At 36.6% G+C, this 9,067-nt stretch overlaps 1 non-coding gene across 1 annotated transcript; it reads right to left on the bottom strand.

Annotated features, from left to right (window-relative positions):
- Window positions 1–1,086: 1,086 nt before the first annotated feature.
- On the bottom strand, window positions 1,087–1,191 carry LOC141662157 (small nucleolar RNA R71). The gene has a single exon (XR_012550284.1). It is a non-coding gene; the product is annotated as a small nucleolar RNA R71 (small nucleolar RNA).
- Between the last annotated feature and the right edge of the window lie 7,876 nt (window positions 1,192–9,067).

Raw genomic sequence — 9,067 nt, 5'->3', positions numbered from 1 at the left:
CTTTTACAGTCTTGCATCCAATTACCCTGTTTGACATGACATTATCAATTGTACTATGTAGTAAATGTCTTACCCTTGCATCCTTGGAAATAGATGAGATATCTTCAGGTGTGTATTCACCTTTCTCCTTTGGTATGGTCTTTGCTGGTTGATCAGCAACTATAACAGAGAGCTTGGTAGGCTTATATGGTCCTTCATTAATTCTATCAAGGTATTCTGGATCTGTAGCTTCCGGGAACATAGCCATCTTCACTTTCCATATGTGATACTCAGATGGTCTCAGTATGGGAACCCTAATAGTCTCATATCGACTGTAGGTTTGAGTGTTTTGAGTATCTTGAGTTTTGGTGGGTTTAGTTGGAGTTTATGTTTCTTCAGACATGATTGATTGTTTGGATCTTACTGTATGTGTGTTAACAGAAAGGCTCTGATACCACTTGTTAGGTCACACAACACTATAGAAGGGGGTTGAATATAGTGTTTATACAATCAAATCGATTTATCAACACAAGTATATAACAGTAATCAAGTATATTCAATATAATAAACTCTATTACAATAGAACAGTTGATCTCTCTCAGTGATGAACAATATCACTAAGAGCTGCTAGGTTTCAATAAATAATGTTCTCGATAATGATAACACATATAGTGTAAACCCTAAGCTGTGTTTATATAGTACACAGTTACAAGATATCTTCTAATTGATATGGAATATAATTATGTCTCCTAAAATATATCAATCAGATATTATCTTCTACAAGTCTTCTAGTCATCTAACTCTTCATGCATATCTTCTATTGTTTTAGTCACGATCATTTCCTGTAAATCAGCTGCTTTCCTTATCTGAAGTATCCGCACTTAAGTCCTGATATAAATCCTGACGGCCTTAAGTTCTGATATAAGTTCTGACTTCAGTAAGTTCTGATTTCCAGTAAGTCCTGATATTAAGTTCTGAAAACTAAAAATATCTAACAGATAAGACTAAGGGCTGGTTACACTCTCTACCAGCTGGGTCGATTTCTACTTGGGAAGATCTTGCTCAAAAGTTTCTCACTAAATTCTTCCCTATGGCAAAGATATCCGCAATCAGGAATGCTCTTACTCAGTTTGTGCAACAATCAGAGGAATCTCTATGTGAAGCTTGGGAGCGTTATAAGGAGATGCTGAGAAAGTGTCCGCATCATAGAATACCCGACTGGATGGTGATGAATTACTTCTATAATGGGTTGGGAGCACAGTCGAGACCTATGCTCGATGCAGCATCAGGTGGAGCTCTATGGGCTAAAAGCTATGAGGAAGCTTATGAGTTGATCGAGATGATGGCTGCGAATGAATATCAGAACCCAACCTAGAGAATGCCACAGGGCAAGGTAGCATGAGTTCTTGAGTTGGATACAGCTACGGCTATCACTGCTCATCTAAAGGTGATAGCTATGAAAATCGATTCTCTGGACAACTATGGAGTTAATCAGCTAGCCAGTGTTTGTGAGTTGTGTGCAGGTGTGCATGTGACGGAGCATTATGTTATATCTTTTGAACCATCTCAATTTGTGAGAGCAACTTTCAGAGGCTGCAGCAACCAGTTCCTGCCACGTACCATTCTAACAACCGCAATCAACCGAACTTTAACCGGGGCAACAATCAGAATGCAATGCAACAGGCTTACTAGCAGTTTGGAAACAAGCCTTTAAATCCTCCTGGTTACCCGCAACAGTTTACACCAAGACATCAGTTTCAGCCACAGGGGATGCAACAACAATCTCATGAAGGTCCAGGTCCATCTGTTAATGAAAAATCTAAATTGGTGGAGTTGAGTGCAAAAGCCAAGCGGTTTCAATCAAGACTCTGGAGAACCAAATAGGGTAAATTGCCAATGCACTGTTGAGTCGGCCTTAAGGAACTCTTCTTAGTGATATAGAAGCTAATCCAGGCAAGTGGGAAGTTAAAGAACAGATTAATACAATCACCTTGAGGTCTGGAAAGATCGCAAACCCTCAAAATCATCAAGACGAAGAATCTGAATTTTTTTCTAGAATAAAGGCGTGCCCACGCCCATCAGCAGTGCGCCCGCGCCCTTGCCAATTTCATAAAGTGAAAAAATTGCTGATTCAGTTGTGAAAAGGGATGGCGAAGCGGAAACGAAGAAAGATTTTGCTAAAAACACAACTCCTGAGTAGAATATATGGGAGAAATAAGAATATCCGCCTCGCCCATTTCCTAAAAGACTTCATAAGAAGAAGTTTGATAAGCAGTTTGCCAAGTTTTTGGAGGTTTTCAAGAAATTGCACATCAACATACCTTTTGTAGAAGCTCTAGAACAGATGCCGAGCTATTCTAAGTTCATGAAGGGTATTCTATCTCGAAAGTTGAAGCTTGAGGAGTTGGAAACCATTGCTCTAACGAAAGAGTGCAGTATTGTGCTGCAACATAAATTGCCTCCGAAGCTTAAAGATCCTAAAAGCTTTATTATTCCTTGCACTATTGGAAACTTGTCTTTCGACAAGTGTTTATGTGACTTGAGAGCTATCATCAATCTGATGCCCTCATCTGTCTTCAAGAAACTTGGTTTGTCTGAGCCAAAACCGACAAACATGTCCTTATAGTTAGCTGATCGGACCATCACTTATCCACGAGGTATAGTTGTAATGCCCCCAAATCCGGGGTCAAGAATCTGGGTCGTCACGCCATCCTTCACTCATGTGTAACCTGTATTGATTTAATAATCCAACAGACCCCAATATCACGCACACACACACAAGTTATAGCCTTAGAAATGATGTACAAGATGTAATCTTCTTTTATTACACTCAAATGTACTTTACATGATCTTAAACAATTATTCGTAACCTCTACATAAAGTTACAATAATTACTACTATTATTTTATACCTATTTGGATACTTTGGTCCACCTGAGACAAAGTTGTAAGGGATTCTCCCCACGATTTCAAGTGACTAAGTCCCACACCGGCATACTGGTTATCTGCTGTGTTGTGACATTTAAAAGAAAGCAAGAGTGAGCTATAATGCCAAGCATAATAATGTACAGTATGAAATGACTGTATGATAAACTCAAGTATAATACCATATATGATAAATGCGTTTTATTCAAAATTAGTTTTCCTTGGTGATACACACCTTCTTTTAAAAACAATTCTTTAGTGAATTTATTATCCTGGGAATACCTTAATGGTAAACCCAGCTGCTAGGCTTGGGTTACGGTATTGCATCACAATTCCAATTGGAAGAATAGAACATTCACTGGAGCCCCCGAGATACGATGATCAGTTGTATAACGGTAACAATAACCTTTTTTACATGTAGAGGGACGACTTCCTAACATCCTGGTTGTCACCCAAGCCGCATTCGGGCTTTATATGCTTCCCCATTCCACCCGGGTATATTTTGCGTACTTCATATGTCCTTCAGTACACATGGTACCTTCTCATACTGAAAATAAATATGGCAGTCTCCCCAGTCCATGAAGTACTGGATCTCTACCCCTCTTTATCCTTTTAAGAATCCTATCATATACTTGGAATCATCGAACTATATGGAAGTTCCCCAAGCCTTTTGCTTGTTGATAGGCACAACTTTACCTCATATATATATACGTACTTCCGAAAGTTTTCGAAGAAAGTACTAAGGATGTGAGTTGACCATTGTCAACAGGTAAGTACATAAGGGGGAGTTTCTTTTAAAACTATATAGAAAATATTTAAAATAAGTCGAGATAATATTCTCCGACGATCTGAAATTATTCGAAAGATTTTTTGAAATACAGAAAGTATTTTAAATCATGTTTTATAATTCTTAAGTCATATAAATCATTTAATAAATAATTAATAAAAATAATTATTAAATAGCTAATCCTCGAATAATTATATCTTAAAAGAATATATTTGAAGTAGTATTCATCAACTAATTTATGTTTAGATAATTAAAGTAATCTTTATTAATTAATCAAATTTGAAATAATTAATCATTGGAGAATAATTCTCCTATATTAAATGAATAAATGAAATTATATTCATTATTCGAGTAATTAAATATAGTTGAGGGAATACGATTTTTGGAAATCGTTTTAATGAAAGTTCGAGGTATTTAGGGGTGTTTGGATAGCATATGGAAGGGGAATCGGGAATGATAATTGAGGGAATGGGAATGGGGGGTAACGGTAATGGGAATGACTTAACCAGAGGAGTTTGGATCGTCCTGGAATCGGAATGAGATTACTGAATCAAATTGTTTGGATTACCCTAAAATGGGAATGAGAATGCATTTTTTAAAAATATTAATTTCAAAAATAAAAATCAAATGAAAAATTGAGATCAATATAAGAAAATATATTTTAATATGAAAACTGAATTGGAATTAGTTTTTAATTATATAACAGTATAAACTTGTAACCCCCTGTAGGAACACCAATATAAACTTCTATTACAAAACTGAAACACAACAGAGTACCTAAATCACAAGAATTCAGAAGCATAAGCACATGGATATATGCAAGTCTACTCATCCTTTTAAACATAAATATATGGATATATTCTAAACCATATACATCCAATAATACCATTTTTAAAGTAATGGTGAAGAACAATAAAATCTGCTTATTACATTTGTAGGACATACAAATAAAAAAATCACTTTTTCTTCTTGGACAATATAAGGCCAAAAATATATTCTTTTCTCAACTCTACATTGGCATGATAAAAACTTTCAATTTATCGGGCTCGACCATAATAATTTCAGCAGCCTCCAACACTTGACCGCTTGACAATCCTTCCATTTGAGTTGACGCATCCATCACTTTACATGGCATGTCATCACTCTCGTTAGCAACCAACTTACCAAGATGCATGTCAACATTATCCATAAATGATCCTAATTTGCTAGACACATCATCAAATATGGCAACTAAATTTTTTTCGGTGTTGTCCTTTGATCGTTTTCTTTTACCCAATTTGGAAATAGAAGGACACTCTTGGTCAATTTCATCAGTGGACGCATTAACATTGATTTGGTTGTTTCATTACCCATGTTCTCAATTGCATCAGAGAATTGTTCAGCATGATTACCGGTTGCTCGATCGTTCCCCATCAATTGTCCAAGTGCATGAAAATGTGGAAACGAAATGCCCCACATTCCTCTAGCATCCTTGTGACTCTAATATTGTAAGATACAAAAAAAGAATTTAACAACCTAACTCCGGATTAGTGGAACATTAAAAACACATAGCCATAAAAGATACTGCTAGTTTACAGCCCTGATATTGCCATTTCTCAGGCGTGTCTATTTATAAATGTTGTGTATATTTTGTGTACTTGATGATTTCATGAACAAAACATCTTGGTAGATTTTACTCAGTGAAATTATGCAGCACTCGACGGATAAGGTTTATAGTCCCGATGGATGACTTAATATAGTCCCGACGGATGACTCAATATAGTCCCGACGGATGATGACTTATTACCCATCGAGTGAGTAGCTTGTGTAACAATAAGTCTGTAGCACATTTCTACAAACACCATTGTTTAGATTCTGTAAGTAGTATTCAAGTCATGTTGACTTTAACTAGATATGCTGAATAGGTTGATTAATTGTACATAGATGATGTCTTGTAATTCTGCATAAATGAAATAAAGTCAAGTGCCAGATTGCTACCCGACGGATAAACAGCAATGCCATTCGACGGATGGTCAACTAGACAACCCGACGAATGATCATGAACTCGACGGATGATCAGGAATTCGACGGATAAATAATTCAAATATCCATTGACAGTGACAACGCAGTCACATGCATCGAGTGTATGCAAATGGAATGTGGTAGCCTATTCAACTGGGTTTTCGAGAACAAAGAAGCATTGCCATTTCCATGCTATTATGAAGATAATCAAAGATGCTGGAATAGACTAATAAAGTAGCATTGTAATAGACTAGATAGTTTTTGTTTTATTATCCTGTCTCATTACTTTGTAATCTTGGTGATATATAAACCAAGAAGTAGCAACTAAGGAATAATCTAAGAGATAAGCAGAGAAATATTTGTAAGCAGAATTCTTAGCATTTCTCTGCATTCTTAGTTGTTCAATATTTGTAAGCAGTTGTGAGCTTTTTGCACACAGAATTCTCTCGATATATAATATATATCTCTGGTGGAATCATTCAAATCCACCAGAAAGTTTTTAAAGACTCTTGTTTTTAAATACTTGTGTTTTGATTCATTTAAGTAATTATTCCGCATTGTGCTAATCAATTCACACTTATATATATATTTTAGTTAGAATATTTTTAATCAAGAAAAAGTTTCAAGAATTCCATTCAACCTCCCTTCTGTAATTCTTGTGATATTGTTAAGGGACTAACAATTGGTATCAGAGCAAGCTCTTAAGTTACAAAGAGTTTAAAGATCAAAATAATACAGCAAGATGAACAAGAAGGATGTTGGAGTCAAGATCCCTTTTCTGGATAAAGATAATTACCATCATTGGAAGGTAAAGATGCATCTTCATTTACTTTCTCAAGATGAGGCCTATGTTGATTGCATAGAAAGAGGCCCTCATGTTCCAATGAGAGCTGCAACAGGAAACGAGCCATCAGTCCCCAAGCCAAGGCATGAATGGTCTGATCCTAACATTGAACAAGTCAGGAAAGATAAAAAGGCCATGAATATCCTGTTTAATGGAGTTGATGGAGATATGTTTGACAACATTATCAACTGCAAAACTGCCAAGGATGTTTGGGATACAATACAGATCATCTGTGATGGCACTGAGCAAGTTAGAGAAAATAAGATGCGGCTCATGATTCAGCAATATGAGCATTTTCATAATGAAGAAAGTGAGTCTCTCACTGACATTTTTAGTAGGTTTCAAAAACTACTAAATGCTCTAAAGTTGCATGGAAGGGTCTATCAGACAAAAGACTCCAATATGAAATTCCTTAGATCTCTTCCAAAGGAATGGAACCAATGACAGTCTCATTAACAAACTCACAAGATTATAAGGAGTTTACTTTGGAGAGACTGTATGGCATCCTGAAAACTTATGAGCTTGAAATAGAGAAAGATAAGAGGATGGAGAGAGGAAAAAAGAAATGAGGATCCATTGCACTAGTTGCTGAGTTGGAAAAAGAGAAGGAAGTGAAGATGGAAGCTATTGAGTCAACTTCAAGGGTCTGTGAAAGCAAGGGCAAGGGGCTTGCTGTAGAAAGTGAAGATTCTTTGAGCCAAGATGACATGGAAGACATTGATGAGCACTTAGCATTTCTTTCCAGAAGATTTGCCAAGCTCAAGTTCAATAAGAACTTTGGAGCAGCCAAGCCAAATAGAAACATGGTGGATAAATCAAAATTCAAATGTTTCAAATGTGGCTTGGCAGGGCATTTTGCCAGTGAGTGTAGGAAGTCAGATTCCAGCAAGAAAAAGTTTGAGCCTGTGGATTACAAGAAAAAATACTTTGAGCTGCTCAAACAAAAGGAAAGGGCTTTCATTACACAAGAAAATGATTGGGCAGCAGATGGTCTGGATGAAGATGAAGATGTCAGCTATGTCAATCTAGCTCTAATGGTCAAGTCTGATGAAACAGAAACAAGTTCTTCAAGCAATCAGGTAATTACTACAAACCTTGCACATTTATCTAAAACTGAGTGTAATGATGCTATAAATGACATGTCTACAGAGTTATATTATTTGCGTATTACACTTAAGTCTCTTACTAAAGAAAATGCTAAAATCAAAGAAAACAATTTGTTTTTGAGTGAGAGAAATAATGTGCTTGAGTCTCAATTCATTGATTTTGAAAAGTTAAGAATTGAGTGTAAGATTGCCAAGGAGGAATTAACTGAGTCCTTGAAGAAAGAAGAAATTTTGAAGAAGCAGCTCGAGCGTGAACAGGAGGTGATTAAGGCATGGAAAACATCTAGGGATGTCCATGCTCAAATCACCAAAGTTCAAGGAATTGAGTCTTTCTGTGATGCAGCCTGGAAAAAGAACAAAGAGAAACCAGAACCAAATTTGGTGGATGGAGTGCTAACAGATGTAGACTCGACGGATGATGAGGATCATCCGTCGGATAACAAAAAGGGTTATCCGCCGAATGATGAAAATCCTCATCCGTCGACTGTGAGCAAGCCTATCAGTAAAGCCAAACTTGTTAAGCTGAATGAGAAGTATGGATCTGTTTCCAAGAACTTTGTTTCAGGAGAATCGAGTCAAGTTAAGAAAGGGAAAAAGGCTAATGTTGGTCACATGACTGTCAAACAGTTAAGTGACAGACTTGAAAAGATTGAGGTAAAAACAGAGGCTAAAAAGAAAAATATAAATGGTAAAGTAGGGATTAACAAATACAATAACTACACACCTGATAAATATGCTCCTAGAAAAATCTGTGTCAAGTGTGATAGTGTAAATCATTTGTCTATTAATTGCAAATCTGCCATGCCTACTTCCATGTCTGTGCCACCTCACTTTCCCAACATGAATGTCATGCCTCCCATGCCTATGAATGCTATGTCTACACAGAATATGAATGCACAGTTTGCTAACATGCCATTTGCACCTAATCCTTATTATGCTGCATTTAGTATGCCACAAATGCCATTTAGCATGCCTTACTGGAATAACATGTTTACTAATAGCATGTCATTCCCTGTTGATTATAATATGCATGATAATTCTATTGCAATGAATGGTTTCAAAGGCCCAACTCAAATGACCAAGGATGAATCTGATATCCCAAGTCAAATGAGATAAAGCCTAAGAAACAGAAAAAGAAAGCTAACAAGGCAGGACCCAAGGAAACTTGGGTACCAAAATCAACTTGATTTGATTTTGATGTGTGTAGGGAAACAGAAAGAATCTTTTGTACTTGGATAGTGGTTGTTCAAGACACATGACTGGTGATTCTACCCTGCTCACAGAGTTTAAGGAAAGAGCTGGCCCAAGTATTACTTTTGGAGATGACAGCAAGGGTTATACTGTGGGATATGGCTTGATTTCAAAGGACAATGTCATCATTGAGGAGGTTGCCTTAGTGGATGGTCTCAAACACAATTTGTTAAGT

This window comes from Apium graveolens, chromosome 5, assembly GCF_009905375.1.
Source record: "Apium graveolens cultivar Ventura chromosome 5, ASM990537v1, whole genome shotgun sequence".
Taxonomy (NCBI): domain Eukaryota; kingdom Viridiplantae; phylum Streptophyta; class Magnoliopsida; order Apiales; family Apiaceae; genus Apium; species Apium graveolens.
Note: the sequence above shows the minus strand (reverse complement) of the source record. Positions and strands in the feature narration are given on the sequence as shown.